Source organism: Corvus kubaryi, unplaced genomic scaffold (genome assembly GCF_017639235.1).
Source record: "Corvus kubaryi isolate FWS band 111438036 unplaced genomic scaffold, C.kubaryi_AGA036_p1.0 65022, whole genome shotgun sequence".
NCBI classification, from domain to species: domain Eukaryota; kingdom Metazoa; phylum Chordata; class Aves; order Passeriformes; family Corvidae; genus Corvus; species Corvus kubaryi.
The window spans coordinates 73756-90251 of record NW_024581701.1 but is presented as its reverse complement, the minus strand read 5'-3'; the positions used below and the strand labels follow the sequence as shown (position 1 = coordinate 90251).

The window sequence follows — 16496 nt, the reverse complement described above, 5'->3', positions numbered from 1 at the left end:
ATAAGCTGGAAAAATGTGGTGCTATGGAAAAGTTCCCTGGAAGCAACTTGGCTGCGTCAGTGTGTGTGGATAACTGCAGGCTGATAGTCTATTTTCAGGTACCAAACTCCAGCTAGACATCTGCTCTGCCAGTACTGAGATCAGTCCTCAAAGAAGCCCTGAAGCTGGAGAATCTTGTTGAGAGGATGAGGAGGGCCCAGTTTATGCAGTGACCTGTTGTGACCCAAAGGCAGCCTGAAGGAGCTGTGCTCTCCAAAAAAGCAGCAAATTGCAGGGCCTGGAGTATCAGCTAAGGACAGAGTCTGGAGAGCCATTTGCCTACGGAAAATCTCAGTGCTGTTGGAGGGAAGAGAAGAGCATTTTTCAGCCTGAGCTGGAGCTGCTGAGATAACTTTAGCTGATAGTACAAGGACTGCAATGCACAGACCTGTCAGAGAGCAAAAAACAACTGTGGTGCCTCCCCTCCACACAAGGTCATTTAAGTGAGGTTATGGCTGGGAACGGTGACCAGGCAGGCCAGAGTTAGCCTGCCCAGTGTCCAGGTTACATGGAACTAATCTCTTTAAATCCTGAAACAATGGGCTTGTATTTAAATTGCAAGCTCCTTAGCAGAGGATTACTCTCTGTCACATTTTCCCTTCCTCCTGCTGGGACTTCACATGATCACAAAAGCATCCCTCCCACTTGCAGCATAAAAGTGCTGGTCTAAACTGCAGCAGCAGAGGAGATCTGAGCTCACTCTGCTCCTCAAGAAGCAGCGTTAACAGGATTTAATGTGCCATCTCCATGGATTGCTGTGCCAAGAGTTCCTTGTTCTGAAGGTGTCACACTTGGTGCCAGGTACTGCGCCATTGCAGGACAGCAGCTCCACCCTGCCAGGGAAGCACATAGGGTGACTCTTCCCCTTTCTCCCAGGAACAGCAGCAACAGTAAGGTTTCATAGAGCAGGGCAATAAACCAGGCAAGGAGCCTGAAACCTCTCTGCCAGGCACGGATTAGGCTGGAAATTAATATTTGAACTTTACATCTGCTTCCTCTTAAAAACAAAGAACCAAAAAATCCCCAACCCACACACATTTCTCAGCAGCTTGCCTTGTTCACTGATAACAAGCCCTTTCTCCTTTCTCACCCAAAACCACCCCAGCTTCCTCTTACTGCTACAAGTGCTCGTTGCCAAGTCTGTGTTAGTCTGCAAATAGTGTGAAAGATTTGAGTTCCCTGAGGCAGGTGTTTCTCACTCTCCCTACCTGCTGAGATCAGGACACTAGGGAATGGATATTAAATGTGGTTTACTAACCTGGCTGCAGTTCAAAAAGCAACAATAAAAAGCAGCCCTTAGCAGTAAGTAGATATTGACTTATTAACTGTTAGTATTCAGTTAGTATTGTTATAAATAAAGGCAGAAAGATATGAAAATACTTTTAATAAGGTTTTCAACAATAGCAGTTGCTCAGTGACACTAAGCCATGATAAAATAAAAAACTTCACCCCCTCAGGAATGAAATAGAAAACCAATAAATAATTAATTGTAAACCAAATAAAAATACACTTGCTAATGTGTTATAAATAAACCCTCAAAGTGAGGACTGATTGATTATTGAATGCATGTCAAAGAGCAACACTTCTGGGAAGAGTCGGGTTTATTGCACAAGAGCTGCACAATTTTTGTGGGGCTGGGTGAAAAGCCCCATCCTGTCCCAGGCACAACAGCAGTGCAGTGACACAGGCGATTGATGGCATGTGGCCTTCCTCTCAAAGGCAGAAAAACCTTGTTCTCAGCCAAATACCAAAGGATGGGAATCAGGATTTTAATCTGTTAAAAAGAATCAATCCTGGAGTTAGGACCTGGAGACTTGTCTTTTCTAACTGAAGGCTTATATTTTCACACAGGTCCTAAGGCAAATTTGATGAGATAGTTATTCCTTTACAAAGTAATCCAAAGGATTCAGTCAGAAAATCCTTTATTTTTCCTCAGCTGATTCACTTTTCCCCCTTTAAATCAAAGGGGGAATAAGGTTTGCCACCTTTCTCTAGTCCTGGGATGGTTCAGAGAGTCCAAGCAAAATCACACCTGTATCAGAAAGAACTGACTACACCTACTGTGCAGGACGTACCTTAACAACTTTGTGGGGAGAAAATGTGCTGGAGTGTCTTCAAACCAGCAGCAGATTATCAGGCCATAAATTTGATATTTACCTAAATTTCCACATCTACATCCTTTTGCAGTCTTGGACCTTTAAAATCTTGTGGTTTTTTCTCAACCAAGAGAAGGCCTTTCAAAAACTATTTTTGGTCTTCCTCTGCATGTTTACATATCACACAACACAAGAAGTTCAGCCTGAAGTAGTGTAAACAGTTTTGATGCTCTTGTTTATCACACAACTTGTGACTCTCTTAGTCTTTGATCCCACAGACTGAACACCCAGGGCACTGGCATTGCACTGGAATTGGGGGATTGCACATGTGAAAACAGTAAGGAACATAAGTTCAGGAGACCAGCTTTAGGGTGAGAAGATGTAATGTTATCTCTGTATAAGCAAAATAAATTTTATCATGGCTTGTAATGGGAACAAAGGCCATAGAAAGAGAAAAGTGAAACTTGAGAGCACTGACTTTCTCTGAGTGCTGAGACAAAGAAGGAGAGTGCTCTACCATCAGCTTTAATCATCCTAGGGCCTTGTAGGGGAAAAACTGCAGCACTACTGTGCAGCCTTTCTTCTTTCCTCTACTTGTCTGTAGATGGATCTGGCTCAAAGAATCAGCATGTGGAAGAAACATGGATCCAGATTTTAAAAAGTCTAATCAGCAAACAAGAAAATTGGTATGGAGGGTATCTCTTGATAGGAGAACATAAAGGAAATACTGTAATCTATGGTGTCTGCAAGATGTCTGGGGAACAGCACAGAATGGCCCTAAATAGCACAAAGGTTTAAGTGTGGGTACATGGAATCATGGAAGTGTTCATATGACACATAAATCCAGCACAGATTTTTCGGCACAAATCCTACATAACATCCAGTCTTTGGAAATACACTGGCCTGAGCTTGCTTGCTTTGCAGAGGGAAATAAGTGCAGTGAAAAGTTTCACTGATCAGGATAACAATATCTGGCAAGACTAAATTCTCAAGACAGTCTGGGAAACTTCAGCCAAAAAAAATACTGCTAACCCATGACAGGTCTACTTCTTAAAAATGATGTGGTTTAATGGACACAGACTGAAAAGTGCCTGTGCAATTCATCCATAACACAGCCTAGCACCACCTAGATCCAGCTTCAGAAAACAGATGCCATCACCAGTGCAGAACAGGGAGAAGCTCTCTTACACAGTGTGCTGGGACTGGTGAAAACTTCCAGGAGCTGAAATAAGGTCACATACTTTCTTTTTTGGAAGACAGTAAAAATTATGAAAAATTGCCAGCCAGGGTTTTGGAGTTTGGATTTAAAATCTCAATGAACTGGTTTTAAACCATATGATAACTTCATCCTTCATCTTCTTGTGTTACTAGCCTAAGGTGGAGAGTAGCACACCTTTACCCACCTTTCTGGGACCTTCATTGGCTCCCTCACACTGTCACCATGGGTTATGAGGCTCTACCCTCACTCCTTCAGCGCAGTGAATGGCTGTGAAAGGGGGAAAACAGTGTAGCCCATGTAAAATAGCTGCAGTTAGAGTTTTTTTGGTTTGTTTTCTTTTGTTTGGTTGGGTTTTTTAAACAACCAGATATTCAAGCAGAACTTATCCCTAGAAAGAGTAGAGGGTAGTTTTCCTAGAGAGATGGGGCAGGGAGAGGAGATGGGCTGCCTTAGAAGTGAGCCTGTTAAAAATCATATGGCTGGAAGTTTCCAAGACTCTGAAGGAAATGAAACAATAAATCCAGCTGAAAGTCAGAAGAGGCAAGTATCAGTAGACTTATGTGTGAATTCTTCATGAGCTAGACTGAAAAACTAAAGGAAAATAATTGAAATAATGTAATATGTGGATTTGACAGCAACAATTTTTATATTCTGAATATTTGAAAGGAGTGATTTTGTTATGAGAAGCAACCTTATAACAAGATATGAGAGTAAAACCTTATCCCAAGCTTTGGGAGTTTAAAATTGGATCAAATCTGATGGTTTGGCACTGTCTCAAGTTGAATAGCTTGGACTGGGAAAGGGGCCAGTAGAACGTCTATTGCCAGGAGAAACAAAGAATGAGAGATACATGATGTAGTCAGTGAACATCAACTAGTGGCCCATGACAGCTTATGCTGTGGGATGAACTGTGGCTTCTCAACCTGTAAATATTCTTTTTCCTTCAAAGACCTTTCATTCTGTTTCCCAGCACCCATCATGGCTCTCAAAGCACAGTGAACGATCCCAGTATCTTGTTTTAGTCAGAGACTATATAAATTAAAAAGGTTCCTCAGTCAAAACTCATATGTAGTTATATTTTTTGAAAAGTCAAAACCAACAAGGAGGAATTTAAAGCAAATATGGAAGACAGTTATTGCAATTTTTTAAAATCACACTAGTAAGGCTGTACATAAAAAGGAAGCCAAGCAACCAGGATACAATCAAACATCTGTGCTGAATTGACAAAGAGGCCATTCAGCAGTGGGAATACGTAGTTGCTACTGGCCTGATTAGGTCTTTCCTCAAATACAGTCCTACTTCCTTCAGCAGAGTTGATGTTGTCATCAGAGGAAGCCCCAATTAATAAAGCTAAAAGCCTGAGCCTTCCTGAGTGAAGCTCACCAATGCATGATGTGTTTGGGATAGCTTTACATAATCCATCTTCACATGCAAAAAAGCCTTATGCAGCATGGTGCTGGAGCTGACTCCTTGCTAATTCTCTCTCTCTTTCTCTCTTCTTGGTATCAGGGCCAGATCCCACCTTTGTGGCTCATTTTCCCTTCTGTCTGGTTTAACAAATCCCTGCTGCACTTTGCTGCGAAGGACTTGATGCTGGTACAGGCTGACATTCTCCTGCACCAGCAAAACCAGCAGCCTTTGTGGTTTCCCTGAGTATTAAGGCTGCAGGTGTCAAGAGCCTTGTTGCCAAGGCTGGCTCTGCTTAGTCTGCGTGCCAGTGGGTAATGCTGCGTGCCACAAGGCAGGGTGCTGGACAACAGCTTTGGTCAAGTTGAGACAATGGTGTGAGTGATGTTTGTCATTCTCTGTGCTTCCTAGCAACCCCAGGCAAAGGAGATGCTCTGCAAAAAACCCCAAAACCTTCAGAGCTATCTCTGCCTGAGCCAGCCTAGGGACAATATTATTGTGGCTACTCAGCGCTCTGTCCAGGCTCACTTCATGACACCATTTGGTCTGGGGTATCCCTTTGGCCAACTGGGATCAGCTGTCCCAGCTCTGTCCCCTCCCAACTCCTTGTGCTCCCCCAGCCCCCTCATTGGTGGGGTGATGAGAGAGGCAGAAAGGTCTTTGTGTAAATTCTGCTCAGCAATAACCAAAACATCCCTGAGTTATTGACACTGTTTCCAGCACAAATCCAAAACACAGCCCCAAACCAGCTACTCTGGAGAACACTGACTCTTATTCCAGCCAAAACCAGCACATGTGAGTCTGGTATCCTGAACCAAACATCCCCAACGTGAATATGACCACAGCAGTCCTGGTTCAATCTGCCAAAATTCAAACATTGAGGAGAGATCCTTAGCTTCTCTCTTTGTAGCCCCTCTCTCTATATTGACTTCCAGGGAACAGAATGCACTGAATCTCCAACTTAGGTTAAAGCTTAAAGTTCAGCACATTGAGTCTTGCCCTACTCCATGGACCTACACTCACTTAAAATAGCTTCTGTCAACATTCTGGACATATCACATGAACTTTCTGTTTGTTTTGATGTTTGACCTTATTTTGTACTGTCCTTATTCTTACTGTAAAAATAACAGACCAGACTAAAAATTTTCTCCCTGCTATTGAACACTTATATCTCAAGGGACTGTTAAGAAAAAGGGAAGCTTTCCAAGCAGCAAAAACCCATAAGTTTTCAGACATCCTTTTTTGTTGCTTATTAAGACTTCCGACAGTCTTTTTTTTATTTTTTAATATCCTTTCTCCTTCCACTGTCTAGCATCTCTCAGTTGCTTTTAGATTTAAAGCATGTGTGTCCCAAATATGATTTTATGGCAACACATCTTGTCCTGACCTGTGTTCTTGTTTGTTTTCTTCTTTTGCATTCAAGAATTTTCTTTCCTATTTTGCCTTATTGAAATGGCTGTGGGAAAGCAGTGCAGCTAATAAGACACATCTGGCACTTTTTCCTGTCAAAGGGCAAGCCCAGCTGTGAAGCTTGAGCAGCTTGAGCAGCCTGGGCTGTACAGAGCTCATTAACTTCATCCTCTAGAAGCAGTGTGCTACAATTATTGAAGCAGCTGTGAGCAGAGGGGCTAAGAGGAGGCTTTGAGCTCTCCCCACAACATCAGGGCCAGGGGCAGGCTAGAACAGTGGGAAAGCACTCCAAGCACTTTCTCTCCTGGAGAGGGAAAGGATACAGCACAGCCCTCTTCTGCCACAGGTTTGTACTACCTGTTCTTTTCTAAGAGAGTGGGCAGCTTCCCCCACCTTTCTTCTCTGCCACTGTGCCCTGGCCCCACAGATTCAAGTCCCTTTTCTCTCTTTTCTCTCCCAAGATGCCTCTTGCAGCAGGATTCCTGAGCAGCAGCAGTCCAGTAATATTCATGTCCAAATGTCTATTTGAAAAGCATCACTGTTCCAAACTGTATAAATAATCCAAGGATTAGCTGTAGAGTGTTTGAACTCTGACCAAGACATTTGTTGCTATTATCTAGGTTTCATTTTTACTCCTAGTATGACAGGATTCTCTGGGATATGAAGTCTCGTGGGCTTGCTCTTGGCCAAGAATCGCAGAGACCGATGCTGTGATGATACAACTTCTCTTCTGCCAGTTCTGATATTCTTCTTTTGCCTTAATTTTCATTGCTGTCTCTCCTGATCAACCTGCGTATTCTTTTCTTAAAAAGGTTCCATATTAGGATGGTATGAGTTAGCTGGGCTATGCTGATTTATTTTGGGTAAGAATTAGCCTGCTGTGGACGTTCACAGCTGGCTGGGAAAAGTCTCCCAGACTGGCACTTTTCAGTAATAAATTATCTGGTTGAGTTTGTCTTCTCAGTCTTAGAAGTACAAAGCCCACATAAGTCTTTAGATCAGGAAGTTTTGAAGGTTTATGTCCTTCAGTGCTCAGGCTGGAGACTTCCCCTTGCATAGTGACCTTTGCATGGCAATATTTGAATATTCCCTCAAATATCTGATCATGGAGGCACCCGTCCTTCATTTTGCATAATGCATGTGAAGGTATGGTTTGATATTTTCCACATTTTCCCACAAGATGGCACAACTTTCTTATGAACAGTGCATGCTGAAACATGGAATGCTTTCTGCTCTGACAGTAATACAAGGAATTGACATACTCTGTAGAGCTCAGGTGCTTTATTTTGCTCAGAATTAGTTGATTTACCCTGACTAGTTATCTTGGAGAATTTTGCCTTCTCTCTCAACTTCTTGTCCTCCTCTCATTGCTTCTTTTCCAAGTCCTCAGAGGACCTATGTCCACGCCATGACAAGGTGGGCTTCCCACAGCCTTGAACTTCACTAGGTGATTCTTGATTTCGGGAAATGCCCTTTTTTAGCTTGATGTCCACTTCATCTTGAAGGTAAAGGACAAACCATTTCTGGTGTTCAATGAGGTGAATGCTTTGAGCTCTGTGCTGAGCACAGGGAGAGCAATGAGCAGTGTGTTTCTCAGCAAAAGATGTCTAGAAAATTTGAAGCTGTTTTCTGGTTGGTTTGGTTTTTTAGTGTTTGTTGTTGCTATTGGGGGGTTTTTTGGTTGTTTTGGGGTTTTTTTTCTTGGGTGGGTGGGGTGGGATTTTTTTTTTTTGGAGCAAATTGTGCCATCAGTTATCCCTTATTTCCCATCTGTGATGATGCACTTGACATACTTCAGGCTTTCTGACAAAGTAGTTACAATCTGTACAGGAAAGTGCTGGAATCCAGGGTTTTTAACAATCATCCATGAACAGTGTGGTGACAGAATTGGAAATCTTTTTCTGAGGTATTCTCTACTTTAAGCAAAAACAGATTTGATATTACTTTTGGTTTCTCTTACGAAGCATCCAATAGGAGTTGTTTCTCTCTGGGTAAATGCTCTGAACCACTCCATGAGCAAAATTTTTGACGTATCATTATAGGTAAACTTTTGGACTGGGTGCTAAACACCTTAGATGTCCTAGGGGTTGGGATCAAGGAAGAAATTTCACAGTGTGAAATCCCTGGCTACCTGGTTTTCAAAATCTCAAAAATTACGCTTTCAAAATGTCATGCAAGTGGCATGAAAATATCTACAAGAAATCTCAGACACTGTTTTTGCATTTGGAATGGGAGAAAAATAGAGTATTTCGTACTCAGGGTACTGAGTCTTTGATACTGATTTGGACAAGTTATTAACCAAAGTCATGCATGCTGAGCAGCCCTGTCACAGAAAATACAGAACCCACAATAGCATCAGTATTCAAGAAAGTGAGCTGTTACATCCCCCAACCCCTCTAGTCACATTAACACTTTATTCCACCTTTCCCCTCCTTTAGTCTCAATAAAGAATAATTTTCCCTGGAAAAAGATAAAATTACATCAAGTGAGAAGGAATTACCTTAAGGGGAAGGGGAGCAAGAAAGAGGGAGTTAATATTTTAGTACCCTACCCAGAGCCTGAGTATGTTGAGTCAATTTGTCCAGAAGCTGAAGGAGAAGGACCTGGGAGAAGCAGATATCTAGTCAGCCACTCTCCTGTTGTCTGCAAGCTGGTTTTTTGCCCTCACACCTAATAACAGACACTGAAAAGCAGGCTCAGGATTGGTGCTTTTCTTTTTTTCTTGCACACCATGAACTTGTGTTCTCTTCCTTAAAGTTTGCTGTGGATTGCTTTTGAAATAAAACTCATGCTGACCTGCCACAACCACTTTCAGTGTTAGAGACTCAGCACTGCTCCTCTCTGGGTAGGAATGTCCCGTTCTTGTGCCCTGTCATGCCAGTACATCCTTTCTGTGAGACAGAATGACTGCAGGACATAATCACCTATTCAGAAACATGTTCTACTTGAACCCTTCAAATCTTATTATGTCAAAATTCACATGACTTATTTCTCATGCTCCATTACAGGCCAAGCTCCTTTATCCCACCCTGAACTTCCCCGAGGTCACTGCAGCTTCATCCCAAAGCGAGTGGCAAGCCAGGAGCCTGCTGCACCACTGGCACAGGTATGCTCATTTTGAATTGACTTCAAATGGAACTTCAACTGAGTTCAGCAAGACAAACATTCTAATTTGGGAACATCAACATTGTTCATTTCAGTCAAAAAATGTTAAAACAAAATATGTCAGCTTTCCAAGACATTATTTCAAAAAATGATAAAATACCAGCAGTTCCTCCAGAATGGAAGGAGTGATTCCCAGTCTAGCCTGTCCATAGGCAACGGAAAGCAGTGTGTGAATGAGATACAAAAGGACCTTTTGAGCCAAACCAAGGGAAGGAATGTTGAAGAGCTTTTCTGTTCAAGCCCTTCACTACTGAAGGACAAATTTGGAAGGCATCACCCAAGGCACCAACTGATTGTGCACAATGCCACATGACAAGATGATGGGGGCAGTTCAGGTTTTCAGTCTCTGGCACCTATATGCCACCACTCTACAACCCCCTGAATATTTTTTTGAGGTGAATGATAATCATTGAGCAGCCTAAGAGTGATGCAACATCCCTTTCTCACCCTCACAAGTCTGCCAGTAAGGCAGGAGCCAATAGAACAGGGAAGTTCTGGCCTTCTTTGATTGCTCCAGGGAACAGTCTAATCCTTGATCATGCTAAATTGTCATCTTCTATCTCACCACTTGTGTTTTCTCAGGGGTTTATAGAATTTTCCTGTTGGTATTTTAGTCTTAAGTATTTGGATGGCTAAATTATCAGAGTAATTCCATGTCTCTCTTTGTTTCAGTCTTCTGTTGCAAGGCTTTAGTTACCTTTTTGCTACTACACGATTTTTCCCAGCAAGCTCTGGAGAACTGCGGCTGTGGAGAGGATAAGATGCCATTTCTAAGACAGAATTTAAGAGAAGTTGTTGGGGGTTGATAATTTTTCAGTCACCTTAAACAATCTTTCCCTCATACTCCTCATTTTAATCACTTGGCATTTTAGTGTATTCAAGTCATGGAGAGATAAAAGAATGAATGGGATTGCAAGATTTTGTCTCCTGTGTCTCAAGCACAAGCAAGCTTCCTCCTGAGCAAGGTTATTATTGTCAGGGTGGGGAAGGATAACGAGACACTTTTGCTTGTTTTACTCAGTATCCAAATGCCAAATAATAAAACTTCATTATATCAACTCAGAGATGCCAAGCAGAGGTTTGTGGGGTTTCATCCAACACTGTGGGGCTGGATACAGGGGCTTCAGTTCTTGCAGCCATCACTTAAGTCTGTGACTTTGGACCTGGTAATTTCCCTGCAGCTGGTGGGAGCCAACCTCCAGATCAGGTTGCTGCTTTTAATAACAGAATGAGGAAATCTCTTTGTGATAGAACTTTAGAGACAAAATGCTTAAACATGAAAGAGTGATCAGCTTCTTGACCTCAGGCCAGTTTGCAGGGTGGAGAATTAGGTCCATGCTGAGATCTGAAAGTCACTTAATGAAGCAACTAGAAAGGCACTTAGTGAAACAACTAAGCTGGGGAAATAAAGCAGTCCCAAGTGAAGCTCATGAAGCATGAATGATGCATTGGCATTGTCAACTTGGTAGAGCATCCAGAGTACTAAATTAGATACATTTGAGACAGAAAATGGTAAGAAACTTGATTTCAGAGAGTGCAAAATATCATCTAATGTGGTGACTAAATTAATGACTTCATTTTACAACTGGGAAGACCTTGCTGGATAACCTCATTTTATCTGATTTTTCCAGAGCAGGCACCATTCACTCAGACAAATTATTTGTAGGCACACTTGGGCAATGCTGTAGCAAAAGATGAATGGATGCAGTGGATGGGTAGCCACTTGACAGCACAGGAGCTCTGGGAAGAGCTCTGGTTCCACACTGTCACAATATCACCTCAGAGGCAAATCCAAAGTCACTGCAGCACTGAAATACTGATCCATGTTTAGAGCACTACGCTGCATCACTGATAGTTGCTAGATATCATTAATGTTATGTTTATCTGGAAGGAAAATGCATTGATATGAAGCTTCAAGAACCTTTTGCAAAAGCCAGTTGTGCTGAGTTGAGCTGCCTAAAGTTGATATCACACAAAGTTTATTATTTGGCATTTGGATACTGAGTAAAACAAACCACACCCAGGTGCCACCTCAATTTTTCCAGTATGACTCCAACTATGACAGGAAGAAGACTAAAATTGTGTCAAAAAATAACAGTGCCATCCCTTTTTGACATTGTCATGAATATTAATAAATGAACAACATTATATTGGGCATACAAAACAGCACTTTCCAACCTGCAGAGAGAATACATTGCCTAAAGGTGGTAATTCAGTAAGATAAATTTGGATCTCAACTAAAGGGCACCTCAGTAATGTAAATGTAATGCTCCTCTCTGTGGGTTTTACCTTTAAAGAGTACACATTTCCGATTTCTCTGTCCCTCTGTAGACTGAGGAATATGCATTCCCATACAGCTTCTTATTGTTCCCATCAGATCCTCACTCTGAGAGCTGCTCTGACTAGGATTGGAGTGAAACTAAATTAAATTTACATATTCAAGAATATATTCCAGCTGTTGGTTTTTGTCTGGTTGGGTTTTTTTCAAGTTAACTTTCTACAACCAAGCCAGTCAAAAAGAAAGAAAAAAAAAGGGGTTGGTGTAGCAACAAATCCTTTGCACTGAAACATCCTTAATGTAGTAATCTAGAGCTCAGCCCAAATGCTAATCCAGACTTGTGCTGTCCCAGTGGGGAAACTTTAGCAATATTACAGAAACCACGGTGAAAGTCTTATGGAAGGGTGCTGAAAAAGGCAAAGTTGCTCCAGGCTTTGAAATTATTGCTTTTTCTGCTTTTTAATATTAGAAATATCCAGGATAATGAAGCAATTTATCTCTCTCTGCTGCTGTAAGGTGGGATATGAAAATCTGTCAATGTCCTGCCTGCAAATTTCTCATTTGTGAAACTCATGTCAGTTCTGTGTCCAATGAACACCTTTAAGTTTCATTACTAACAATGGTAAAAAACCCACATATTTCTCTTTCATGGTAATTTTGAGCATACAAAACTGCATATAAAAAGAAATACATTCTTATATTTCTTACGGTAAAAGAAATGTCTTTTAAATTCCACAGAAATAACAATGTCTTTTTTGTTTTGAAATGGAGTTGAAGTCAGGCATTGTGCTCTCTTGCAGAGCACACAGTAGAGCAAAGAGACCAGCTACTCCAGTTTGCCTTTGACATCCTTCCTGAAAAGTCAAGGTTTAACCTCCAGGATTTTATTTTTCATCTTCTGGTCCTTTGATGAGAGTTTTTACCATTTACTTTCCTCTGCCAATATGGTCAAAGATTATTAATGGTGATGTTAGCAAGAGATAATATGCAGTGTTTGAATTGGGTGGGGGTTTTTGTCTTGGTAAGGATTTTTGCTTCCGATAATTGTTTTAGATTTGATAATTGTGCATTTCCTGATTCACTTAAAAACATAAGAGAAGAGCCTGAAGTGTTTTATTTTTTTTTAAATTTACATGAACTTGTAGCTCTAGACACTCCCTTAAAATCAGTAAACAGAAAGAAGAACAAGTAAGGTAGAAAAGGAAATAATTAAATAATCCAGAGAGATGGATAGCAAGGCATAGTGAAAGTCTTATAAAGTTACATTTATTTTGGGCAGTTATGACTAACCCTGTGCTGAGTAATAGGATAGGAGGGAAAACAGGATTTCTGCTGGCTCTGTGGTGTTGACAGGCAGCACTTACACTTCTTGGAGATGTATAATCTGGAACTGAAAGTCAGAATTTTCAAGGATATTCTTAGAACTGAGCACTTAGTCCCAAGGGAAATTCCTGACTCCTCATTGCTTATTGTATACTTGTTCAGCTCCCACGTTTCCTTGTGCAAAAATCAGGGATTTTAACCTTTGTTATAATTGCAATATACCCTTGATTTAATCAGCAATCATATGGATTATACAAGGACAATGACGATCTTGAAGGTGTTCAGTATTTTGGTCTTGATCTGGCAAAATCATTGAGTATTATCTTCAGCATGGACATAGTTTCCATGAAACAAGCATGTTGTTTCTGCACACAAGACATTTGCTCTTTTGGAGTCAGCAGAAGCCTCCAGGGAAGCAAAAACAAGGGGAAGAGAGTGGGAAGCAAACACAGTGCCTGGGAGCACTGTCTAAAACAGCAGTTCAGGAATTTGGGAGGCCATCTACCACCAGCTGATGGCTTGATTGCTCTCTAGCATAAACAGCTTGGTGCATGATTTTGGAAAGCACAGATTATTTTGGCAGTTTCTGACCTGCTTCCCAGAAAGTCTTTTGCAAATCCAGACATTGAGAACAGACAGGTGCTCTCGATGCTCTCGGGTGCTGGAGACATCCTCTGTTGAGACTAGAAACACTCCTACAGGAAAATTTGCTAGGTAGTCTACTTGCAGAAAACCAAAAAAGTCTGTCATGGTTTGAAATTACTTTTCATCATTTCACATGATTTGAAATTATTTAAGAGTGCTGTGAAACAATTACTCAGAGCTGTCCATCTTGGCCTGACTGTAATGTACAGCTCTGTGCTGATGGAGACAAACCTGTGAACTGCCAGGAAAGCACCAGCAGAGGAGGAAGCTGGGCTAGGGCCTGCAGCAAAGTAACAGTGGGAAAATCAAATGTGAGTTACCTGACATGTTGCTGTTCACAAAGACAAGGATTCTGGCTCTGAGAGCGATGTCTCTCTACAAAGCCCCAAGTGAGAATGAATAGCCTCAATGAGGTCTCAGTTGGTGCTGATGAGGATCTTCCTATGTCATGGAGCTGAGATTTTTTGGGTGTCTACTTAGGTTATTAATCTGCGGGAAAGAGAGAAGTCATACAAAAGGAGCACAAAAGCAAAGAAAGATTTTTCTTCTGTGTGTTTCTGGAGTATTTAGTTGTATAATCTTCATGCTTCTGCTTCCAAAAGGAGATAGGATACAGCTTGGCTCTGTCAGTGATCTTTAAAAATAATTGGATTTTAATCTCTGCTACTGTCCTACCTAAAAATTGAATGATAGTCTGACTGACAGAAAAGAAAGAGTGCACAGGACTTTGAAATGCAGCAATCATTACTGTATCAGTATAACAAAAGATGAAAGTAGCAGCACTGAGAAACACAGAGAAAATTGTGAATAGGCTGATGTAGGTATGAATTGTGCCACAGAACCAGAAAGACTGCTAACAAAGGTACAACAGATGAGCCACAGACCAAGGCACAGTTGCTTAAAGGCAGTAGAATTGAGAACAATTAGCAGATGCAGCCCAGCATATCCAAGGCGTTATGGTAATTTCGCAAAATGGGCTTAAATTAGAAGGGAAGAATGCACAACCATAACCCTTTCTTTCTCTCTTTCTTACTTTTGGGAGGTGAAAGAGTACTGCCTTATTGCACTTGCCATTTCCAAGCCTGCCTGAGCAAACTCCCTCTAGTACAAAGGGTGAAGTCCATGAAGACCGAAGTGATATCTCACTGTTAGTGACAATACCGGCTCCTTGCAGACGAGTAGTCAGGAGATGCTAATTCATATCTCAGGCACACATTTCAGCCCAGCAATTTGCCCATCCTGCTCTGCAGTCAACAAACCCAGTCTGCTGGAGTGAGCAGCTGCAGAAAAATCCATACAGCTGTGTGCATGCAGTGATGTTCTGTGCTAAGTCTGTGCTGGACTACTCTGGACTACTCTGGGATGAAGCCTCTGGATTTCTGCAGAAGTTATCCTGTGAGTTAGATATAAAATGGGAGGCCTCTGCATGTCAAAGAGTTTTAAAAAGGAGTTCAATACTCTGTTGTTTTAATGCTTCTTTTATTGTTTTGGTTTTTTTTTCTTATCACCTCAAGTTTCTAGCAGGGCTCAGGGTCCCACAAAGTGCATGTCAGACCAATGGAACATCAGAAAGGCAGGGAAAACCTGTCCTATGGACATTGATGGAGGGAAATTCGGAGGGAGAGTCTTGGAAGTATCTTGGAAGTTTTCACTCAAAGTCCATAGATTTAAACAGAAAAATTTCCAGGTGACAGGCAACCATTCCAGGTGTTAGGCATGCTGATGAGTTACCATTTCCAGAGGCATTCTGCCCTGTTCTCAGCTCTTGCAGAGGCTGAAGGTAAGACAGCATCAGTTTAGTAGTGAATCATTCGCTGATATGCCGAGATTTCTCCATAACAAAACTTCACCATCCCTCTACAGGTCATTCCTCTGCTATTGGTGACCTTTCAGACCACATCTCCCCTCTGTCTTCTAGGTGGAACAACTTCAGGCAGACCCTAAGAAACAAGGCTCATAAACTTCTTTCCTGTTTCTCCTAGACCAGGGCAGAGTGAACTTGATGCCTTAGGTTTTACCTTTTATATTTTTCAAATCCTGTACTGCCTAGTGTGTAACTCTGAAGTTCCTTGTAGCCTGTTAATTTCTGCTCTCTCGTGCTAGGTAGACATAACAAAGCCTCTCCGGGCCTGCTCTCCAAGAACACCCAGACCATCCCAGGCCCAAAAAGTATAAACCAAAAGCTTCTAAAGCGGGGGCAAGCTTGGGGAAATTACATCATTAACTGAAGCTTTAATTGGAGAATTAACCCTGATATGCAAATGAACCAAGCCTATACAAGTGTGAAGAACTCGTGACCTGTCGTCCATCTTGGTGTCCATCTTATCAATAGCCTCTGGCCCCCAGGGGGTACCTTTGAGGACCTTTCAAATAAATACCTACCTTTATTCCCTTATTCTTGTCTAGTCTGTGTTTTTAGGTGGCCACTTCAGGCATCTAACTCATACACACCTTTAAATTGCTCCAAGATGAGCACAGTGGCAGCTTGTTCTTTCCAAAGTTAGCTGTGCTGAGTTGCTCTTTTTTCTCTAACAGAAAAAAAAAATAGTGTTGCTCATTGTCAGTGTTGTTCATTGTTATTGGTACAAAAGCTCATCTCAGAGCTCTGGCAGCTTTTGCAACGTTATCACAATTTTTCATGTAACTGGTATTTGGTTGCATAAGGTAGAACTACAGTAGGAGCAGTGAAGTTTTTAAAGCACAGAATTCTCTGGAATATGGACTCTTTTGACCTCCTTTATGCCGTGTAGTCTTACCTAATGGAGTTTTTCTGGTTGCTAAAATATGAACATTTTATATTTAAAAAATAAAGGAAGAACATTTAATTTAGAGCTGAATGTGTAGGCTGGTACCCAAGAGCTGAGAAATAAATCATTGTATTATTGTTGTCATTCTCCTTAGACCCAGGAAATTC

General features: G+C 41.5%; 1 long non-coding RNA gene across 1 annotated transcript in view; it reads left to right on the top strand.

The window, feature by feature from the left end:
• Window positions 1–6370: 6370 nt before the first annotated feature.
• Window positions 6371–16496, top strand: part of LOC121672879 — a 34883-nt gene continuing 24757 nt past the window's right edge. Inside the window, exons 1-2 of the long non-coding RNA XR_006019070.1 lie at window positions 6371–6517; window positions 9180–9277. This is a non-coding gene — a long non-coding RNA (uncharacterized LOC121672879). The remainder of the gene's footprint in view (window positions 6518–9179; window positions 9278–16496) is intronic.